This window comes from Danio rerio, chromosome 10 (assembly GCF_049306965.1).
Source record: "Danio rerio strain Tuebingen ecotype United States chromosome 10, GRCz12tu, whole genome shotgun sequence".
Classification (NCBI taxonomy): domain Eukaryota; kingdom Metazoa; phylum Chordata; class Actinopteri; order Cypriniformes; family Danionidae; genus Danio; species Danio rerio.
Genome location: NC_133185.1, coordinates 31118662 through 31143836, shown reverse-complemented (window position 1 = coordinate 31143836; position 25175 = coordinate 31118662). Strand labels below are relative to the sequence as shown.

At 32.0% G+C, this 25175-nt stretch overlaps 1 protein-coding gene across 10 annotated transcripts in view; it reads left to right on the top strand.

Moving 5' to 3' along the window:
• trim3b (tripartite motif containing 3b) overlaps positions 1 to 25175 on the top strand; it is a 59998-nt gene that overhangs the window by 7992 nt on the left and 26831 nt on the right. For 2 of the 10 annotated variants that reach the window (XM_073914024.1, XM_021479176.3), the window contains exon 1: positions 17574 to 17689. The gene's annotated coding sequence lies outside the window, so the exon portion shown is untranslated. 10 annotated transcript variants of the gene reach the window in all.

The following is a 25175-nucleotide window of genomic DNA, read 5'->3' as shown; positions in this document are numbered from 1 at the left end:
ATATTCTTTGGGAAAGTAACAAACATTTGAAATTGTGTTTTTGCATGCGTGTACAGTTTTTTTTATTGACGTGGTTCTGTACAAAGCTCAAATACTATGATTAATCAATATTTATTTTCCAGTAAAAATATCTAAACATCCATAAAACATATCCTTATATGTTTGTGCCAAAGTGTATTTCTGAGTGTTTTAATTCTCTAATGTACACTGTTTAACTGGACAAAAAGCACTGAATTGAATTCCATTGTTTCCAGCCATATCTTTAAAATATGGAAATTTATTTTACCACAGAATACTCTCTGTTCATATAGTCCAAGGGGTTATTTATACACCACCGGTCAAACTTTTGGGGTCAGTTTTTTTTTTCTGTTCATAAAGGTGGCATTTATTTAAAAATATATATATATGTAAAAAAAAATTTAAATAATTATTTAAATTTGGAATAACTGCTGATTTCCTATTGTATTTACTTTCAAATTAAATTATTGTTTTTATTACTATTACCAATAATAATAATAATAATAATAATTATTATTATTATTATTATTGTTATTATTATTATTATTATTATAATGGGGCGAAGCAGTAGAGCAGAAGGTAGTGCTGTCGCCTCACAGCAAGAAGGTCGTTGGTTTGAGCCTCGGCTCAGTTGGCGTTTCTGTGTGGAGTTTGCATGTTCTCCCTGCATTTGCGTGGGTTTCCTCCGGGTGCTCCGGTTTCCCTCACAGTCCAAAAACATGCACTACAGGTGAATTGGGTAGGCTAAATTGTCCGTAGTGTGTGAATGTGTTTGTGGATGTTTCCCAGAAATGGGTTGCGGCTGGAAAGGCATCCGCTGCGTAAAAACTTGCTGGAAAAGTTGGTGGTTCATTCCGCTGTGGCGACCCCGGATTAATAAAGGGACTAAGCCGACAAGAAAATGAATGAATGAATGAATGAATGAATGAATAATAATAATTAGTTTTAGAGTGATTTCTAAAGGATCATGTTACTATGAAGACTGGAGTAATGAAGCTGAAAATTATCTTTAAAAACACTGGAATAAAGTATTAAATTAATTTTTAAACTTTTATTTTATTGTGCAATAACATTTCACAGTTCACTGTATTTTTGATGAGATAAATGCTGCTTCAATGAGCAGGATAAGCTTATTGTAGAACATTTAAAAACCCTACTGACCCCAAAGGTTTGATTAGTAGTATGTGTATAAATATGTATATATATAAACTTAAGGTGGTAATAATATTGACCCTAAATTTATTTTAAATAAATTTATTTAAAATAAACAACTTTTCATTAGTTAAACTAGTAGAAATAAGACAGAAAAATATAATGCTGTGAAAATACTCTTTCTCTGTTAAACATCACAAAAAAAATTAAATTTAATTGTATCTTCAACTTTGTTACTCTGAAGTACAGGAATATTATGTCAAACATTTTAGTTACTTAAAGAATTAAAACACACTTTACTTGCAATCAATATGCTTTTCAAAATTATTAATATCCATTTCAAAATCATGTTTCGATACATTTGTAAATGAAAACAACAAATAACAGCAGTGTCTGTAATCCAGCTGCAACCCTTTCAGAGAAAGTGAGAGAGATTCCTCTGTATCTATAGGATGTATTTTCTCTCTCCCATTTTCCTTTAGCCTTGCGTCTTTATTGGCTGAGCTCATCCCCACCTCTCTTCCTCTCAGCCAATTGCCTTCCACTATCCTCCCTTCCCCTCCTCCTTCATCCTCACACACACACACAATATACAATGCTCACACCCTTCTGCTGCTTCTGCTTCTTTCCTGTCTGCTTCTCTTTCTCCTGCTTTCTGGACTTTATCCTCAACGTTTCTTCTTTTTCTCCTTTGCGATGAGGGTCTTTAAAGTGGGATAGGTCCGGATGCATCGCTGAGACCTGTCCGTGTTATTCCTCTTTCCATTTTTTTCCATCCCTGTATCTCACGTGAGTACAGCCTCTTTCTGTCTTCCCTCCATCCATCTCATACGTGTTGAGTTTTACCACGCAGGACCGTGGTGATGAATAATTGACCGCAGTGTCTGGCCTCTCCCTTTCCATTAGCTGGCCATCTCTGACACACGCGCACACACATGCACAAACAGACATGAGCACAAACACCCCGCCAGCCTTTCTGCGCTTACGTAAAATAATAACAGTGCGTGTGCATGTGTGTGTATGTGTTTGCTGTTTAGTATGACATGTGTGTTCGCCAGGGATTGTTGACTCCTAATGTCTTCTGCTTTACTTTGCTCTGAAAACATGTACATTCTAATATGTAGATTGGTGATGAGTGTGTCTTTTCACTCTAAATAATGCTGCTGGGTTTTGTTTATGTACCAACCAACATAAAATGTTGTTTATTCATTTGTATTTCCCCATATATTACCCAAATGTGGCTTAAAACGATCTTGATTTTTTATGGAGCGTATGAAGATGTGAGATACATCTTAATGATCTAACATGATTAAAACCACTTAGTTTTTTTTTTTTTTTTTGCTTAAATGTACAGTGACCTAGTACAGTGGCATTATGTTAAAGGTATACAGCTTTTATAATCATCCACACAGGCAGCCAAGCATAATTGAATCATGGCAATACAAGAGTGTAAGCAGTGGAAGGACATTGTGACGCTCATTATAGTGCTTTTTTTTAGTAGACATTAGTTCAAAACGACTGTTGATGTGTTAAATAGATTTGCTGATTATGTTAATTAGCTTTGATGTTTGCCAAGCGGGAAATTATATTGATCACAGGTTGATCTCTATTTATAGATCAATTTAATTAACATTCTTAGATATGATTCATTTGTCTATTTGGTTAGCTTTCAGTAGTATCAGTACATAGTAGTATCATAGACGTTTATCTTAAATTACTTATAGATTACTTATAATTGAAGAGTTCAGATGCAAAAAAACTCTTGAGTGCCTTCTGAAAAATTCTAAAATTAGCATTTTCTCTGCTTGCTATGTTTATGTTCAGTTATTTGACTTTAAAAACAATGGAAAGAGCTTATTAATCGCCATCAATGTGAAATTACTGAACCAACACGAAGGAGCCAGAGGGGAAAAAAAAACCTCTCATTTTAAAAGAACATTTCAGATGGCATTAAGAGGCATTTACGACTGAGCTCTTCAATTACATACACTCAAAAAAATTGTTTTTGCTTGTTTAAAATACTTAATTAAAATGAGCTGAAACAACAATTCTTGAGATTTCATTAGGACAACTTAATTTTTTTATGTTCAATCCATATAAATTTGTTACAGGTGTTAAGTTAACTTAATCGATTTGTGTTGGGTCAACATGAAAGAATTGTGTGAAACCCTACATTTTTACAGTGCACTGTAAAACATAATAAGTTAAGGTAACTCAAACCATTTGAGGAGACCGATTGCAAAAAAAAAAAACATTTAAGTTCAAATGCTAATCCTAATGAGTACTGTGAACTTCATTCATTTGAGTAAACAAAGCAATCTGAGCACAGTAAAACCCAGTAAATAAAGAAAATTCAAACCATCTGAGTACTGTAAAACCCAATAAGTTAAGGCAGCTCAAACCATTTAAGGAAACCGATTGCTACAAACCATTTGAGTTAAACTAATCTATATTAGTACTGTGAACTTACTACATTTAAGTAATGAGGTATTTAATTGACACATTATCTTCAACACTGAGTTCAAAACTCCTTTCAAATGAGTAGAATGAATTTTCTGTCAATTTTAAGTTAACTAAACTCATTTCATTTCATAAAGTTGACGGTTGGCTAAAATGTTGTTTTTTTTTAAGCTTTTTATTTTTAATTTGGCTATTTTGGAACTTAACTGCATTTCTAGTTAATCTTGTTAGTTGCCAGAAGAAGCTTATTTTTTTATCTAAAAATATTTAATTTTATCTTATAGATCCTATTTTTAATAGTTTTAGGTTTAGTTAAATAGGGCAGATTCTAACATCTTTTACAATTAGACTGATACAGTTATACACAGCAGGACAAGTGATGAGACAGCAGTAGGAGTGATGCCATAGTCGTATAATTTAGAGAATTTAATTAATTTAGGAATTTTGTTTCAGTAGGACACCACAGTCTCCATTTGCTATTTTTCACTATTTCACCCCCTCGAGTACTTGTTGTCTAAAAGATATAGCTGAGATACAGAGACGTCATTATAGGTCATTTCTTACACATTAACAAACATTCAATGATGCAAATAATAAATATTTTTATCTCTCATTTTGCTTAAAATTTCTCATACTTTAATATTTACTGTGGCGCAGTGGTTTGCACTGTCAGTTAGAAGGTCACTGTCGAGTCCCGGCTGGTACCGTTGGCATTTCTTTATGGAGTTTGCATGTACTCCCCATGTTCACGTAGGTTTTCTTCGGGTGCTCTGGTTTCCCCCACAGTCCAAAGACATGCGCTATAGGTAAACTATATCATAGTGTATGAGTGCATGTGTGAATGTGAGTGTATTGATATTTCCTTGTACTGGGATGCAGCTGGAAGGGCATCCACTGCATATGTCATATGCCGAAATAGTTGGCGGTTCATTCCGTTGTGATGACCCCTGATAAATAAGGGACTAAGCCAAAGGAAAATTAATGGATGAATGATATTTGCAAATTTTTTATAACAGGAATTTCCACACTGATTTAGCTGTTGATGTGTTTTAGGAGAAAAAAGATGATCCATATGTTCTAATCCTCTCACTATCAATTTTATGGGTGAGAAAGTGCTTTAAGAAGCAAGTAAATTCTACTTCGCATTCATTATGTTTGTGTGTTGAAGTTACAAAGAGGAACTTACAAAAATAGTGACGTAATGATTCCAGAAAATTACCACTGAAATTTGTACTCGAAGTCTCCTTCAAAGTGAAGTATGGCTTGAAAATCCAAATGTAAACAAAAGTGCGAGGTGATATATAAGGCAAGGCTTTTTGTCATGTCACAAAACCATATAAAAACCTTTCCCAGTATGATTTTGCTGTAGATTTGACCGCAGAAATTCCTCTTGATTGATACAAGGAGGTCAGATGGGGATTGTCATGTTCACAAATGGCGTTTGACGTCCTTCGGTTGGAGATTATGATGGATGGAGGGGCAGCGAGATGGAGCTCAGCTGACAGATGTCTCTTCTTTAGTTTAGTGACGTGAATTGCCATCTATGGCCATTGTTCATGTACTGTATGCCTGTGTGTATGTATTTATGTGCTATTTAGACTGTAGAATCACATTCAAGACCTTGCCAGTGACACATAGCCCATTTTTTAGGGCCGTCTGTTTGATCATTTGCACCAAGCAATTTTGTGACATCTAATAGACATACAAACAGTCCAAAAATAGACTAGTCGTCAAATAGACAGATTAGACAGACTTCACTCAGGTAGTCTTTCCTTCTTGAGGCTATTTCAGTACTATTGCCATTTGATTTTTAATGACAACCCAAATTTAGCCTTGTTTTAGGCAAGACATCTATGTTTTGATGTCTATTAGATGTCTGTTAAACACATAACTGCTTGCTGGGTTACTCCATTCTCCTTCAGGGTGTTCTCGTGTGATTTTGTTTGTGTGTGTAAATGGGAGAACAGTCTCTTTGTGTTGTGTTTTGTCTGCTGGGTGTGATTCATTTGTGAAGTCATTAATTCGGTCAACAGAACCAGTTTAGCTCATTCCGGGTGGTTTTGTAGAGACCCATGTTGTCATACCAGTTCGGATACGAACAGGTAGTGACATTTATCATCACAATACAAACGCTAACAAGTTTCTATTTTAAAGCCGATTCTTGTGCTTCAGAAAAATGTGCATCTTTGTTCCTATTCAAAAGGACGACTTTTGTGCTTAAAGCCCAACATAATCAGTGTCAGTTAATGCTGGCAGTTATTATTTTAGCTTACTTTGACGCATAGCTTTAGATGTCTGTTTGTATTTATAGCACATTTCAGCATAATATGAAGGATGAGTAACAAAGATTATGAATGTATGATCAAACTGACTTTAAACCGTAATCTATAGCACAGTTTTCTCAGAATTTCCACAGTTATGCCATAGAAAGATCATTATTGATTTTCCAAAGAACCTTTGAATAGTTCTTAAAAGAAACATTTTGAAGTGAGGTGTAAAGAACGTATTAATAATAAATAATAATAAACCTTTTGTGGAATGAAAATGTTTTTTAAATGTTAATAGTTTTAAACGAACAATCAATGTCTATTACAAGTCTTTGTTCCTACTTTATATTAAGTGGTTTTAACTACTATGTACTTGCATTTAAATTAATTAATGCACTTGTTACATAATTATTACTTGATTTAAAAAATGCTTAATGTAAGGTGTAATGGATGGGTCAACAGTACAATTATGAGTGCAATTACATGCAGGTACATAAAGTACCTGCATGCTATTACATTTGTAATTATTTTCTGTAATTACACTCGTAATTACAGAAAATTACAGAAAACACTGTTGACCCATCCATTACACCTTAACCCATCCTTAAACCTACCTATACCAACAATCCTGTCCCTAACCTTACCAATACTGTTGGTACAATATAAACACAAGTACATTGCATTTATTTTTAATGTAAGTACATAATGGTTTAAGCCACTTATTATATATATATATATGTATGTATGTATGTGTGTGTGTGTGTGTGCGTACATATGTATATATGTACTGTGAAAATGTCCTTGCTCTGTTAAATGTCATTTGGGAAATATTCAAAAAAGAAAAAAAATCTAAGGGGGGGTAATAATTCTGACTTCAACTGTATATTCTTAGGAGTGTATATATAAGTTTATTATGCAGACATTCGTATGTGCCTTACACTAGTGGTGTGATTGACAAAAGAGAGGGTGAAAAGAGATCACTGTCTGAACTTGCTATATTGATAAAACATGGCTGAAAAAAAACACTGATTACTTTTATCCAAATCAACCTACAACAGTCATATTAAACAAAACAATTGAACAAAAAAATAAATAAAACAAAATCAAACAAGCTTTGCATTGTGACAAGCTCTAGTATTTGAATTAGAGGAAGGCTGTCTCATTTTAAGCACCAACTTAAGCAAATTTGTCTTGCATTTGTTTTGCAAAATGTAGCGGTGTCAGAACAATGACCTTGAAAATAGCAATTTTTCATTTTCTATCAATCTTAGTACATGATGTAACTACAGAATATTTAAGATTTAAATAGGAAGATTATTGAAACTCTTATGGTAATTGTTGAGGAAGATGCTAATGGTCTAATCTGATTTAATGATTTGTGCTAAGCTAAGCTAAGCCAAAAGTGCTCCAGCTAGACCCAGAGATTGGCTGAATGGATTAAAAAATGGTCAAGCTCAACTATTTATTTTTGGTGATTTGTAAAATGTCTCTATTTAAAAGAAATGAAGTGTTTTAACTGTAGTGCAAATCGCATCAAGTTTGCCTACAAGTTTTTCACAAAAAAATAGTGTAAATATTGAATATTGGTCTCTTTTAAAACAGACAACTAAATAAATATTGGATAACTGGCAAAACCACTTAGTAAATTTCCCTGACTTTTATCAGTAAAATACATTTTTACATCGCCTGACATCCAAATTTTTGAAAAGTTGATTTTGAAAGGGATCTTTTTCCTTTTGAAGACAAAATCAGCAAGCGAAAAGAGAGTCTCAGTGGCATGGATGTGTTTGCCGTGTGTGTGTTTGCCATGTGTGTGTGTGTGTGTGTGTGTGTGTGTGTGTGTGTGTGTGTGTGTGTGTGTTTGATGATGATCAAGCGTACTGTAATGTGATAAAAGAAGGATGACAACTTGCACATCCTCTTTAAAACAGTCGTTCTCAAGTCATCTTCTTCACAGGCTTTAGGAGTTTAATCTGAATCTGAATTATTCTCTGGAGGTATGAGTGTTGTGTTATTTCTGTAGGTGTTGAGGGGTCTAAAAGGGAATTAGCCCTCTTAGTTTGTTTGGAGACACTATTGACTATTGTTGCATTATTATGTGAGCATTTCTGAGAGCAAAGGAGAAATGTAGACAAGAATGAGTTAATGAAGGTTCAGGATAGCCTGCACACAAAAACATGCTTCTGCTTCATAGACCTTGATGATGACACTCTGATGGTGAACTATAGATGATGATTCTTTCTGGTAATATTGAATTCTGCTAATTCAAGTCAGTTAACTCTACCTGGTTTATAATCACATGCTAAAAGTTTCAACTTAAAGTAACCAAGTCTCTTTCCCCATTTTTTCTTTTTATTTGTTGCCTAGGGCACATATTACCGATGAGCATGTATTGCCAGTCTCACACCACTAGTCAGTATTACAATTTTGTCTTTTTGAGTGAGTGTATACATTATAGAAATCCATTAGTTGACTTTACTTTAAGAAGTGAATAAGCCCATTACTTTTAAAGCGATTGAATGATTTTACTTTAAAAAAGTGAGTAACTTGGAACTATTTAGTTGACTTAATTTGGTAACAATTTTGTTTTTCACAATTCACTGTTATTAACTATTTAACTGTTATAAAGTACAATATTATTCTACATCGCTAATCCTTGCCAATAATTAAAGCCACTATTGCAACTAGATAATTACTCGTTTATTGAGCTAATAGCCTAAAATTGTACATTAAAATGAAGTGCTAATCTTTATAATTATGCACATATTCCATTTACTGAATAATTTTAACAGGTTAACTCACTTTTTACAATACAAACTTTCATTTTTGGGACAAAAAAAAAATAGAATTGCTTAATGAAAATGATAATCTGAGTTGAAAAGCCAAAATTGTGAAATATAGAGCTCTATTTTAATGATCTAGGTGCACAGCAGGTCGCACACCAGAAGCGCAGCTCGGCGCCGCAACACAGCGCGCACATGACAGTATAAAGTATCACACACCAGACGCGCACATTCGCATGATATTTAAGATGAAAGTAATTAGATGGCGCTCTGTGGCGCGGCTAAAATATGACTGCGTCATAGTTGGGCGCCACCAACAGCTGCCGAATTGCGGCGAATTGCGTTGTGTCGCGTCGCCGAGTGGCGCTTCTGATGTGCGACCTGCTTAAAGCACAGGGTGCAAAAGCATTAAGGGCATGTCCGAATCCACTTTTGCTATTTTAAGGATGGAAAAATACAGTTTGCTCAGGGGTGTATGGTCTAACAGGGTTGTGCTTATTCTCTTAATCGCTTAGGGGGGTGTTTTGAGCAAGACATGCATTAAACTAATCAGAGTCTCATCTCCCATTCCTATCAAGAGTCAGTTGTGTTGCGCCATGACGCATTCGCTATTTACATGACAGACTTTGTAAATGGAAAAACTGAATGCTTCACTAAACAGTTAACCAGACCATCTGCAGCGTGAGGATAAGGAACAAACTTCCTCCATTCGGCCTCTTTACTTTCCCTTTACTTTACTTTTACTCATTACTTTACTCCTTTACTTTTGTGGATAAGGAAACAGAGTAGTGCACACTTCACTGAAAACATCTGTTAGCCTACATATTTAATTTTGTTTCTTAAACGCAAAGATTTGTTTTCAAACTATTTCTAAATTCAGTTCTAATTGCCAGAAAATTAATAAATGAACAATAATAAAGTGTGCTCAAAAAATTCTATCTCTATTCTTATGCCTAAATCTAAGCTTTTTTTAATCAAAGCAAATATAAATATGCATATAATAAATAATAATAATAACATTACACAAATGCAATTTGTCATGAATAAATTGAAAAAAAAAACTACCTCGAGGTAAAGAAGGCATGAAGGCAGTAGTTTCTATACTTCTACATGTGTGTATTGCTGTACATCCTGTGTGTATTAAGCAATGTGCAAGTGTTTGGATCTGCACAGGTGCATAACGCGCTCTGCGCTGGACCAGCTTTTAGGTGGCCAATGGCACAGTCTATTTTAGTTCCTCAAAACAACAATGTGCCTTAACATGCCTCCTTTATAGACCAACACACAAATAGACTTGCTATTTAAACAAAGAGCTGCAAAACATAAAAATTACTGTTGCGCTGGTCTGAAAATAGCAACAAATCATGCCAAACACATCTTGCGCCGGGTGATTGATAGGGCCCATAAGCTCAGAAAACTGCAAAAAAATAAAAAATAAATAAACAGCAAGAAGTAAACTTTGAATTGAATTATTAATAACTATAACCTGCGACAAACTCAGACTTTGTAGCTAGAAAATATAGTTTGTTACAATGTGGTTATTGTGTAAATACATGTATTTACTGTGTACTTAAGCATAATTAAATACATGCATGTAACTACATCTGTAATTAACTTTTGTAATTACATTTGTAAATACACTGTAAATACACTGTTGACCATCCCTTACACCTTAACCTACCCTTAAACCTACCCATGCCACCAAACCTGTCCATAACCCAACCTCTATCCTTACTCAAAAGCACCACAAGTGTTCTCAAATACATTATAAACACAGTAAGTACATTGTATTTATTTTTTTGATTTAAGTACATAGTAGTTAGGGACACTTAATATAAAGTGGGACAAAAAGTTGTAATTTTGTTTAATTCTGTGCCACAAAGCCATTGATATAACAGGTATGTTAAAAGTACCACAGCCACGCTCTTCAAGAAAACATTACACAAAAATAAAGACCACACTATTAAAACACAAAGAAAAATCAGATTCCCTTTGCATAACACAACATCCTAATTTAACATATCTTCTATAGCCTTCAGAGGTGTTTTAATATTCTGTGTTTGCTCTGGTTATTTGCGATGGATGCGTCATCATGGCCCTTCAAAACCGCATCCCTTTCTGAACTCTCCGGGGTCTGGTCCTCTATTCACTATTCAGAAAACACTCGTTCAGCCCTGAACCGCAGAATGAGGACACTCTCCTGCATAATTTATACACCTAAACTGTAAACACATCATAAAACTCTGAAGCACCAGAGGCAGAAGCACATGTGCAGTAGCTTTTGTTAAAACACTACACTTTACATACAGCAAGTACTTGATTAAACTAAAAAGTTTTGACCTGTTTGTTGGTATTGTTTGTTTGCTTCAGGCATTAAGTGTTCTTAAGCATCTCCTTTGAAAGCACACACATAAACAGTAGTTATTTGAAGGATCAGATTATTTCTGGACCATCTCATGCAACCAGCTATGCATGCATTCCCTACAGGAATATTTCTACAGTCCAGAGAGTGCGGGGGAGAGAGAGAGAGAGCGAGAGAGAGACATTGGGATATGATTGGATGACCTATTCATGATCTACTGTCAGGACCAGGCCAAGAGCCCATCTCACACTGGGAGAACGTTATCATATATACAGTCTTGTCTTAAGATACAGAATCATTCATTTAAAGAATACATGTAAGGCTGAATTGGAATTTCACTTTTTAAATTAATTGTCAGTATTTGCTATAAAACTATTATCTATAAAACTATCGCTATAATAAAACATTGTCGTTTAATCATTACTTTGTTTGCTGTTATAATATTACAATTTTAAAATTATAATAAAAATAAAAACGAAGATTATATAGAATAACATCGTAATATTGTAATAATATGTAATAATAATGACAACTGAAATTTTACTTTCTATAATAATTTTCTGCATTTTTTAATAATTTGCTATAAAACTATTACTATTATACGCTATATAACTAATATAAAACTATTTACTGTATGTAATATAACATCGTCATTTAATCATTATTTCAATTTCTCTTATAATATTACAATTTTAAAATTATAATAACAATTAAAATAATTTTATATAGAATAACATTGAATTATCATAATAATAATACATGTTATGACTGAACTGAATTTTCCCTTTCTGGATTAATTTTCTGTATTTTTTGATAAATTGTGCAACTATTGGTATGATACAATATTGTCAATTAATTATTATATTGATTGCTCTAATATTAGCATGTCAAAATTCTGACAAATAAATATATATTATGTGGAAAACATTAAAATATTGTAATAGTACATGTGATGACTGAACTAAAATTTCATTTTTTTACATTTACATTTTCAGTATTTTTCTATATTTCTACAATATTTGGTATAATATAACATTGTCATTTAATTATTTCAATTGCTTTCATAATATTGCAATGTTAGAATTATTATAAAATTTAAGTAAATATATTGTTGGATATATATTGCTATATTGATGGAACTGAAATGTCCCATTTTATTTTCTGTATTTTTCTATAGTTTGCTATAGACTATAGGTGTATTACAACATTGTCATTTGATCATTATTTTGATTGCTGTTATAATATTACAATTTTAAAATTATAATAACAATCAAAATAAATGTTATATTGAATAACATTGTAATATTGTATATCTTTCTGGATTAATTTACAGTATTTTTCTAAAATTATCACAGGCTCATTTATTGGTGTGGAAAGTATGCATGTGCATTTATTTTAGTGAGCTAAAAATGACATTCTGGAATTGTATATAATACTAAACTAAAACTATGCTTTAAAATGTCCATGCCTAGACACTTTTTTAACCTTATTGTTATTAATATTGTTATAATCATTATTATTATTATGCTACTCAATAAGTAAGAATAGAATAGAATAGAATAGAATAGAATAGAATAGAATAGAATAGAATAGAATAGAATAGAATATATATCAGGTCAGTTGGTATAAATAAAGGTAAAATGTCATAAAGGTATACATGTAAATGCTCTTGAAAAATGATTACTTTAAGCGGTCCCACTTTATATTAAGTGTCTTTAACTACTATGTACTTACATAAAAAAAATAAATACAATGTACTAACTGTGTTTATAATGTATTTGAGAACACTTGTGGTGCTTTTGAGTTGGGATTGAGGTTGGGTCATGGACAGGTTTAGTGGCATGGGTAGGTTTAAGGGTGGGTTAAGGTGTAAGGGATGGTCAACAGTGTATTTACAAATGTAATTACAAAAGTTAATTACAGATGTAATTACATACATGTATTTAATCAAGAATAAGTACACAGTAAATACATGTATTTACACAATAAATGCAGTGTAACAAACTATTAGTTCCTATGTAAGTACATATTAAGGCCACTTAATATAAAGTGGGACCCTTTAAGCTAGTACTTTTTTATTATTATAATATTGAATATTTTATTATTATAATGTTAATCAGAATAATTACTTATAGAATGGGATTGTTGTTATCATTAGTAGTAGTAGTATTAATTTTATTATTATGTTACTCACAATAAGTACAAATGGAATAGAATAAAATAGAATATATCATGTCAGTTGTCTGATTTATCATTGTTAAAAAAAGGAAAAATGTTCTTGAAAAATTATTACTTTAAAGTATTACTTTTTTATTGTAATAATAAATATTTTTTATTGTAATGTGAATCTGGATAATCTCTTAAAGAATGGGGTTAATTGCTCTATTCATCTTTTCTTTGTCCCTAAACCAAATTAAATGACTTTATAAAATGATTATTTCTATTTTTATTTCTCCAAACCTATTTTTAGGACTCTGCAACATCTAAACAACAACAACCACTAAACAAGAAGAAAAATCCTCAAGGGCGATAAAGCTGTAAAACTCCTCAAGACAAAAAGAAACGCAAAAATCAAAGTAATGACAAATATAAGATGGTGACGGGGTAGAAAGCGGGATCTTCTCTGTCTGTCCTGCGCCCTGCGGTGTACTGCCAGCCTTCTGTTGAGTCATGTGTCCTGCGGCAGGAGTAAATCTCCCTCTCCTCTTCGCAATCGCACTGACATACCGGATTACATAACTGAGCACAGCCCGAGGCCTCCATCAGAGCAAAGCAGACCAGACGCAGCATCTAATTACACTTTATGTAAAGATTAATTAATGCAGTCATCAGAAAGCCTTCCTTACCCTTCACTGTTTGTGTTATGTGCTTCATATGTTATCATAATATATAAAGATCTTTAATACTGTTCAATTGCAATGGAAGAAAATAAATAGTGTTTGTCTAAAATGTTAAAGCTAATTGAGTTAAGCTTACAAGTAATCTTAAATGGCATTAGACTAAACTTTAAAAAGTTCATACAATTGATGTCAGAATCATTAGCCCTCCTGAGTTATTAACCCCCCTGTATATTCTGTTCCAAAATTTCCACAAGGAAGGAAGATTTTTTTCAACACATTTCTAAAGAATAGTTTTAATAACTCATTTCTAATAACTGATTTATTTTATCTTTGACAAGATGACAGTAAATAATATTTGACTAGATATTTTTCAAGACACTTCCATACAAGTGACATTTAAAGGCTTAACTAGTTTAGGTTAACTAGGCAAGTTAGGGTAATTAGGTACGTTAATGCATAACAATGGTTTGTTCTGTAGACTATCAAAAATTATATATATTGCTTAAGGGGTCTAATAAAATTGATCTTAAAATGGTTAAAAAAAATATTCTAGCTCAAATAAAACAAATAAGACTTTCTCAAAAAATAAATACTGTAAAAATTTTTTTTGCTCTGTTAAACATCATTTAGGAAATATTTGAAAAAAAAATCACAGGAGGGCTGATAATCTTGACTTCAACTGTATGTTTGAATGATTAAAGTGAAACAACTAATTTTATTAATTAAATTCACATTATGTTTATTTCTATAGTGTTTTTACAATGTAAATTGTGTCAAAGCAGCTTAACATAGAAGTTGTAGTAAATTGAAACTGTTAGTCCAGTTTTCAGAGTTGAAGTTTAGTTTAGTTTAGTTTAGTTTAGTTCAGTTCAGTTCAGTTCAGTTCAGTTCAGTTTAGTTTAGTTTAGTTTAGTTCAGTTTAGTTTAGTTCGGTGTAGTTTAAATTTCACGGCTGAAATTCCAAACACTGAAAAGCAAATGCATCGATGCACAGCTGCACAAGTCCTAAACCAAGCAAGCCAGTGGCGACTAGGCATGGGACGATAACCGGTTGTAGAGTTTACCACAATTTTGAAAAGTCAAACCCCTTTTAACCATTAAACCCCTTTAAACCGTTAAAATGTTCAGAAATACTGTTTCTAGGGTAATTATAATTTTTTTTATTTAACTATTTTATTGAGTTTTTTATAGGGCAATAGTATCTCCAGCAGAAAAGGACTCCCAGCTACTGGTCAGCCGTTGATTCAGGAAACATCTGAAAAACAAATCTCTTAGAAACCAACATCCAATCATGCCTTATACCTAGAAAATGGCTTACTTTATATCTAAAGAAAAGAAAGATATCCAAAGATGCCTAAAGTTTTAAGGAAAATTGTGTTTTTGAAACTAATGAAGTCAAGGATTTATTTTAGTTATTTAGCCTGACATGTTTACTGTCTCAAAATATTTAAAATGTTAAAATAAAATATATTTCAAATGGGAAAAAAGTTTTTGTTTTTGAGACGGGGAACAAACTTATTTTGATGAGGAACAAACTTTACCAGTTGACAAACTTCATGTGTAGAGCTGCAGTCTAGGCGTCGGAGGCTGACCTGTTAAGTTTCTACTGTAGTTAGGTTAACTTAAACCTGTTGTCTTGACTTGTTGAGAATATAATTGAACTACTTTTCTCATTACAGAATGGGACTAATCACAGAGTTTGCTATCTCATATGTTTTTACTTTTTTTGGGATGACCACAGGTGTAGTCGTTTGTACTGGTGTGTTCTTGTGCATGATATTTGAGTCAACCATGCCTGAATTCAGAATTCAGACAGTCAATCCCTCCAGATTAATGACAGTTGATGTTTTCCATCTAATCTGAAAATGCTTTGCTGATGGATTAACATGTCATCCATTAGAATGCATTTTGTAATCAGATTCATTCAAAACAAATAAATTATTGCATAAATGAATTTGCACAATTTTTGGTAGGAGATAAAATTGTCAGGTAATGATAATTTAAATTAGTATTATAATGTTGCATTGTTTAAAGAATAATAATAATCATTATATATCAGAGATGGCGATGCAGTGGCATAGTAGGTAGTGCTGTCACCTCAAAGCAAGAAGGTCGCTGGTTCGAGCCTCGGCCGTGTCAGTTGGCATTTCTGTGTGGAATTTGCATGTTTTCCCCGGGTGCTCCGGTTTCCCCCACAGTCCAAAGACATGCGGTACAGGTGAATTGAGTGAATTGTCCGTAGTGTATGAGTGTGTATGGATGTTTCCCAGAGGGTTGCAGCTGGAAGGGCATCCTCTACAAAAAAGCAAACTGAAATGAAATGTTAAACGTTGTAAATATATCATATTTATTTTATGTCACTTAACGGATAGAGATGCAGAAGACATTGGTGAGAAAATCAAGGCAAAAACTAGTGTAACTCTATTCTGTTACAAATGAGATTGTTTTTACTTTAATAAGTTCAATATAAAATGTAAAAAAAAATGCTGTATTAACTAATATAAAGCAATGTTTTCTACTTATTTATAAATATTTTTAAATAAATTAGGAAATTACCCATGGCAACTATATTTACCTTTGGCCAGTCAAGTTGGCATATGGCACTTCAAATTTAGGCACCCCTGTTATATAATAACATTTTAATATTGTAATATATCTACTGCTATGAAACCATGTGTTTTATTTTCAGGTAATTAACTGAAGCTACATACTGTATATAGAACTGAAATTGTGTTTGCATACTGAAGTAGATTCAATTTTAATTCAGAAATATTAAATATATAAAAATGTGTTACAGCTGTCAAATAAATATTTCATTTAGCTGAACACTAAAACATAAAGTAAAATATATATGTGTATATGTGACAAAAAATGACTAAACAAAAACATTCATAAAAATAATAAACTAATTTAACAGACCAATTCCAAACGAATACAATTATGCATTAAACTTTGCCACGTGTAGTGATTTTTGCTTTATTATTAAATACATTTGACCAGAGTAGAAGTAATACCACCAATAATACCAAATTTAACCCTCCATATTCATCCCAATCCTACAATCTGCAGTCCCTCCACCCAGATGTAATGACATCATCTCTTATATAACCATCATACTCAGTGATTGTTTTAAGACTTATTATGTCGGTCATTTCGCAAGCATGCAAAAGCAGGGCAATGTCCGGAGCTAAACCAAGATTAACATTGATTCAGAAGTTTTTGCTATAACATTAAAATCTCTCACAAACCTGAAAGCACTTTGTGTGACTTATTTGCATTTAAACAGCTTTTTCCTATAGAAGCAGGTGCACAGTTAACTGAAAACTATTTAAAGACCTTTTCAACCAAACTTATTTAACATGAGCATTACTGGTAAGTCCATCATACGCTCTCAAACACTCTCAATACAACTAAAAAAGCAGGCATTTCAACCTAAATCCTCTCCTTTTCCCAACCCGCCCAAGTCTGTCAGGCATTGTTTCTCTCTTAGGCAATCCATGCCTTTGGGAAGATAACACTGGACTGCCAATCACAGCAGAGCGTGTGGGAAGAGTTAAACCTGTGCATTCATCCTCAACCAATAGCGCGGCCCAGTGGACGTGGTTTGTGTCTATCCCCGCCTCTTTATTATGACATCACGACTGTGTCTCAGAGCGCAGAGGCGAGTGGACGTTGTACGCTGTGTGTTGTTCATTTGGGGAGGGGGGCTGGAGACTGAGGGATCGGGTTCTGCTGTGCTCTTCAGACACCAGGCCCTGCTGAAAACTACACGAAACAACAATGGAGCCTGCCTGAGACAGTCCACTTGTATGTGTAAGTGTTTTGAGAGTCGCTGTGCGTGCACATGAATGGCTGTGCGGTCTGTGTGTTTGTGCGTGTTCAGTGGCAGTGAATGAGAGGAATGCTTTTGTTTCTGTCTCTTCAACAACACATCTGGTCAGAGTTGGTTTGAGGTCCAGGGACGTTTCATGCTTTGTTTAGTGTCATGTTCATGCGTTTAGTGCTTGATTGTTTTGGGGTTTCATGTGTGAGAGTTTGAGGAGGAATGTGTGCTTTGAGGGAAAGATGCCATTTGTGACCCTAAACAAAATCAGTCTTTAATTGCACAGCAAAAGTGTTGGGAATAGCCAAAAATATATTCAAAAAATATAGATTTTCTGTTATTTTCGATATATATATATGTATGTAAATAATTCAGACTTCAACTGAATATCTATATATATATATATATATATATATATATATATATATATATATATATATATATATATATATATATATATATGTATATATATGTATGTATATATATATATATATATATATATATATATATATATATATATATATATATATATATATATATATATATATATATTCAGTTGAAGTCTGAATTATTAGCCCCTCTGAATTATTAGCACCCCTGTTTATTTTTTCCCCAATTTCTGTTTTATGGAGGGAAGATTGTTTCAGCACATTTCAAAGCATAATAGTTTTAAAAACCTATTTCTAATAACTAATTTATTTTATCTTTGCCATGATGAAAGTAAATAATATTTGACATGATATTTTTCAAGACACTTCTATACAGCTTAAAGAGACATTTAAAGGCTTAACTAGGTTAATAAGGTTAACTAGGCAGGTTATGGTAATTAGGCAGGTTATTGTATAACGATGGTTTGTTCTGTACACTATCGAAAAAAATTAGCCTAAAGGGGCTAATAATTTTGTCCCAAAAATGTTTTTTAAGAAATTTAACACTGCTTTTATTCTACCCGAAATAAAACAAATAAGACTTTTTCCTACAAGACAAAATATTATCAGACATACTGTGAAAATTTCCTTGCTCTGTTAAACATCATTTGTGAAATATTTAAAAAAGAAGAAAAAATTAAAATGGGGGCTAATAATTTTGACTTCAACTGTATACATATCATATAAATACACAATTTTTGATTAGTAATTTACATAAACACTTTATTTTGAAAGCTTTAAAGTCTATTTTCTCAATATTTAGATTTTTTTTTCAAGCCTCAGATTTAACATTTTCAAATATATGAGTCAACTTTTGTCATATTCTAACAAATCATACACCAAAATCTTTTATTTAGCTTTCAGGTAGTGTATAAAACTAAATGGTTTTGGGCTGGTTTTGTGTTCCATGGTCGCACTTTTGTATGTTAGTATCCCTTTGTAATGTTTATGGATGTCAGAAGCAGTTACAGTGTGTGCATAACTATTATGCAGGTCAATATTCTTTTCATATATTGCCAATTCCACTACATCATTATTATTGAATACAAAATGAATAGTAGTTATGCATTAATAAATGATGTATAAATCAGAACTGCAGCCTACTTGAGTCTCCAGAAGTACACAGTGTCAGATTCTCAGAGACTTTGCTAAGGTGAAGAATTCTGATATAAGACCCCCTTGAGAAAAATCACAGACTGATTTTGAAAAGTTTCATGCACAGAGAGGTTGAGATCTTCTTAAGGTACTGAGGGTATAGTGAATAAATCATGGTGTGAATTAATACTAAGCAGGATGGACCAAAGATTAACTCTTAAATCTTATTTGCTTGTGTATATATATATATATATATATATATATATATATATATATATATATATATATATATATATATATATATATATATATATATATAGATATATATAGATATATATAGATATAGATATATAGATAAGGATGGCAGGCTATATATAGGGCCTGGTTAGTAACATTGGTGCACTCACACTAATCCAAACCATGCCCTGGCATGTTTCCTTATTCGTTTGATAAGTGTGAGTGCTCAAAATCGGGCCCAGGCGTGGTTCAGTTGGCTGGCTCTGGCCCGGTTTGGAAGAGGTGTGCCAGAACACAGTTTGTTTGGGCTTTGGCATGGTACGCTTGCAGTGTGAGTGCAAAGTGCGAAAGAGCCCGAAACTGAAGATGCGATGTCACTATTAAGAGACTGCTTCTTATAGGTTTATTAATCATTGTTACTGTTCAATGAATGCAAACTGTCATAGTTTATTAAAGATACAAACCCCTTCGCTGCACGTCAGCTGCACTTTCAGCAAACCTCCTAATACGTGCAGCTTCCTAGCACGAGGACTTTTATGATACATAATGAGCGTCAAAAGTTGTGAATCTGTTTGCCAAAATATTTGACTGTGTCAATGCATCCCAAAGGACTAAAGCGACATAGCTAAAGCAATGTCCACTGTGCTTATCGAGAGTGCTTCTCTTCCCGTTAAACTGAACAGTTTCATCATCGATGACGTAAGCGTGCTCCGGCTCGGAAGGCAAAATGCAGTGTGAGTGCAGGCCATCAGGGGAGAGGACAGGGGGAACAATCGTGCTTTGGCATAGTTCAAGGGAAACTACTGAAGAGGTCCTAAATGTGTTAATTCATGGATTCACAGCTAATTTTAAAATCTTTCAAATTAAATTTATAATTTCTCATATTCTCAACCTGATTTTGTTGTTGTTGCCCTGCTACAGTATGAGTATTACTTGACTAGTGGCAATCCCTCCTTTTTGCTTATTCATTTTTTAGTAAATACGAAAGGATGAAATATTGGATTTATCCCTCTTTTTTAATATTTCGTTGTGAATAACTTTTTAATTTTGGCCTATTTTACTTATAAAAGGAATGCTGTTTATAGTAATAATGCAAATTTAATATAAGGAGTTTTTCACTTATAGTTCTTGTTAAAAATGCATCGCATAATAATAATTAATTATATACAAAATAAATGATAGTCATTGAGATTTGCACTGTATGTTAGCAACGGAGTGTGTGAAAAGTGTATACACATGTGCCATGCACACAGTGACGTGTGGGAGTGGATTGTGGGTTCATTTTGTAAGAGGCTGCGTGACACAATTGCTGATTGTTGTTGCCTTCTCTTTTTTTAAACAATGACACGCAGTGTTTGGTTTCTCAATTGTGGCTGTATGTGGGTCAGGGTTTTTGACCAGGGGCCTGACCCTGCGGAGCCTGTTTTAGTGGAAAAGGTGGATTTATGTCAGTCTTCAGCGTTCAGTGTACTGGCTGCTCTATGTATGTGTGTTATGATGCAACACTCACTGAACACTTATTGAAAAATGTATTATGCAGTTTATTTGCATGCAACTAATTTAAAGGCACAACATGTTGCTTTTGAATGATAGATTGCTTTTAATTGTACTATCATACAATCAAAATGATCATTGCAATTGGATCATTGGTCTGTCTACATTGCAGGGAAAAATAAAAGAATGGTTAAAAAATAAAGGACAAGTAATAAAAAATAATTAAATGAATAAAATAAAAATAATTTAAAATGAATAAAACAGTTTATTCGTTAACCCTTTGTTTATTTGTTTCATTAAAAAGTAATACTTTAAGGATAATCTATGAATGCTACTGTAATTAATAAAAATAAGATAAAATGTATTAAAATATAATAACCAACCAGTAAAAATGTAAAAATAAATAAACCACTCAAACTGATTGAAATTAATAAATATTAGAATACAATATAAACAAATTTCATTAAAATTATTAATATGTATTTGAGTTAAATACAATATATAAATGAATACAGTACTATAACAGATAGCACGATGTAGTAATGAAACCTAATAGAAACAAACAAAATGATAATAATGTTATAAGATCAAATTTGGGGTCCCCGAATCTAAAAAATGCAAACAGGATCTGTAATAGGTCTGTCCTAAAATTGGAGTATCAGTAAATTTTGGTTAGTCTGAAAATACCATACGATGTGACCTTTTAAAACAAGACAAGTGGTGTGACTTCCTAAAAAATATTTTTTTAACAATTAATTAATACTTTGTAATATATGTCAATTATTATATACAATAAACTAACTGTAAATACTTTTTAAGAATGCTTTTCAAAATTAAATGTACACTTTACACATGCAAACTAGACTTTTTTTTTTTTTTTTACATTTTGTTTTCTATGCACTCTGACAGAAAATGCCCTGCTCTTATATTCAGATGTGTTTATTTTAGATGTGTTAGTTAGTTTATTTTCAGATGTGTATATAAATATGCTTTGCAAACGTTTCAGTCACATCATTCAGTGTACATGTCGGTGTGTATGTGATTCCTGTTCAGGCTCTTCTTTCTGTGTTGTGGCACAAGAATCCCAGCCATCCGCTGCTGGACGTAACCCTTATTAAGCCGACCCAAGTGAGACATGTGGCTAAATATAGCCCACAAACATCAACACATCAAATCAGAGGGTGAAGGGGCTTTAGGGAAGGAGGATTACTGAGATCGGGCGAAGGGAACGGGTATCAGTTCTCTTGTTACCACCATCACTCATACATTCAGAACAAAACACTCACTGTCAAAACATGGCAGAGAGCAGAAGTGACAGACTGAAGGAGTGATAATGAAACACTGGTCAGCAAACTGATCAGACAGAGATATTCCTGAGTTATGGGCCTTTTCATGCATGTTTTTAAATAAGAGATATTTCTCTCCCTTTTAATAAATATTTTTTAAATTAATAAATTGTAGATAATCTTGATATAGTCAATATAGAAAATATATATATATATATATATATGAAGAGTTCAGATGCAAAAACCTCTAAATTCTCAAAAATTTTCCTCTAAAATTAGCATTTTTATCAGGATCTGATAGGATTTGTGTAGGTTCAATAATATCACTTTTATGGCAAAAAATAAATTCATTTACTGGTCTTTAAAGTGAAATGACTCAACATAAACAAAGAAGGCTGAGAGAAATGTTCATTTTTTGACGGAAATTTGAGACTGCACTTAGAGGTCTTGCATCTGAACTCTTAATCTGAACTATATATATATTGGGCTAATGATTCTCACGTCAGCTGTGTACTGTATAGACGTTTTACAAAAATATTGCAAAAACATCTGTATTTCTATACTTTTTTGCAATAATTGCAATTAATTTCTATGCATTTCAAATAAAAACTAATTTAAGAATGATTAAAAACAATATTGTATTGTATTATTAGGTGTGATCTTATCCATAGCCTTAGTGATAAACAGAAATCTTAATATTATACTAATAAAACATTACTAATAATATTTTTTAATACTTAAAATGAATTAACAATTATTTTATTATACAATAACAAGTGTTTATAATCATTTTATTTAAGCATAAAAAGGGTATGTAGACAATAATCTGTGTACTACCATTTACAAACATTATTATAATTATTTATAAGGATATATATATATATATATATATATATATATATATATATATATATATATATATATGTATATATATATATATATATATATATATGTATATGTATATATATATATGTATATGTATATGTATATATATATATATATATATATATATATATATATATATATATGTATATATATGTATATATATATATATATATATATATATATATATATATATATATATATGTATATATATGTATATATATGTATATATATGTATATATATGTATATATATATATATATATATATATATATATATGTATATATATGTATATATATATATATATATATATATATATATATATATATATATATATATATATATATATATATGTATATGTATATGTATATATATATATATATATATGTATATGTATATGTATATATATATATATATATATATATATATATATATATATATATATGTATATATATATATATATATATATATATATATATATATATGTATATATATATATATGTATATATATATATATATATATATATGTATATATATATATATATATATGTATATATATGTATATATATATATATATATATATATATATATGTATATATATATATATATATATATATATGTATATATATATATATATATATATATATATATATATATATATATATGTATATATATATATATATATATATATATATATATATATATATATATATATATATATATATATATATATACACACACATTTTTAATTTTTTTAATTATTATTATAAATAGTGTAAAAAACAATAAATATTTTCTGCATGCTAAATAATGTTTTATATTTAACAGGTGTGTATAACACAATCAAAAATAATGTGTATGTTGGCTGAGCAGTACACTTTATTTCACTAAATAATTAAAATAACATTAATTATTAATTGACCTTTTTAAAATGATAGCTGTGGGGTTAAATGTGTCAGAGAATTGCATTGTAATATTAATGCATTTCAATTGTAATATTACAAAATATTTATTTGTTTCACTGTATTCACCGTTTTTCGCTATATCTGCAAAAACTGCCCAGCACAATACCATTTATTTTTTTATGGTTGGTGATTTTGATGTTTAGCATGCTGCAGGTGCATCGTATATCTGTGGCCCAGTGTTAGACGCTGTCTTTAACATCCTGCCATATTACTTTTACCTCAGTTTTGTATCTCTTTGCCCGGAGCACAGCTAAAGTAAAAAGCGTCCCAGCATGCTCCTACATTGCAGGCGCATGTAATGGCCTCAGCAGTAGCTCAAGCTCTTGTATCAGCACTTATCTGCCCGCCCGCCCCCCGTTGTTGCGTCTCATCTGGAAAAGTGGCATGAAAATTGCCAGCATCTATTTGCCTCCACAACTCCATAATCCAATTTTCTGTGCTCTTCTCTTCTGATGAAACACTGTGTTCCGTGCCCTGCTGAATAATGATTATTTTCTTGCGTGAAAGTTGGTTTGGTTGCAGCTCAGCAGGTCTTCTGTTCACATTTTTCATTGGGATAGTTTCCACACAAATGAATATAATGAAATTTACATTATTTGAAATATTTTTAGTCAAATCTAAGAAACTTCTGTTGAAACTCGTAGGTTAAAGGGGGCAAAAAAGCAAAGTACTAACTGCAGATGAATTAAGTTCAAGTTTCTGTGTTCAAGCTTAGTTTGTACGCAAAACAATAATATATGGGAGTGAAGAACACTTAATTAATCCGTAATTACACAGATTCTACACTGTGAACAGAACCAAGCTGAACAACTAGATGTTAATGATATACTTAAATATAATTAATTGGCTCTCTTTAGTTTTTTTGTGTGTGTGTGAAGCAAGAAATCACAGTGAACTTGAGTATTTAGGCTTTTAGTTGCTCAAAGAGGCACGTGCGCACATAGGGCTGAACCTGTGCAGTGCACATGCCCTTTTTTGTCTTGGATAGAAAGTGCCCTTCCAAAATGTTCAGAAGTGCCCCCGCTCCACAACAATCCTCCCAAACCACCAGCCACCCCCCCAGCCCCCACCCCTTATTTCTTTG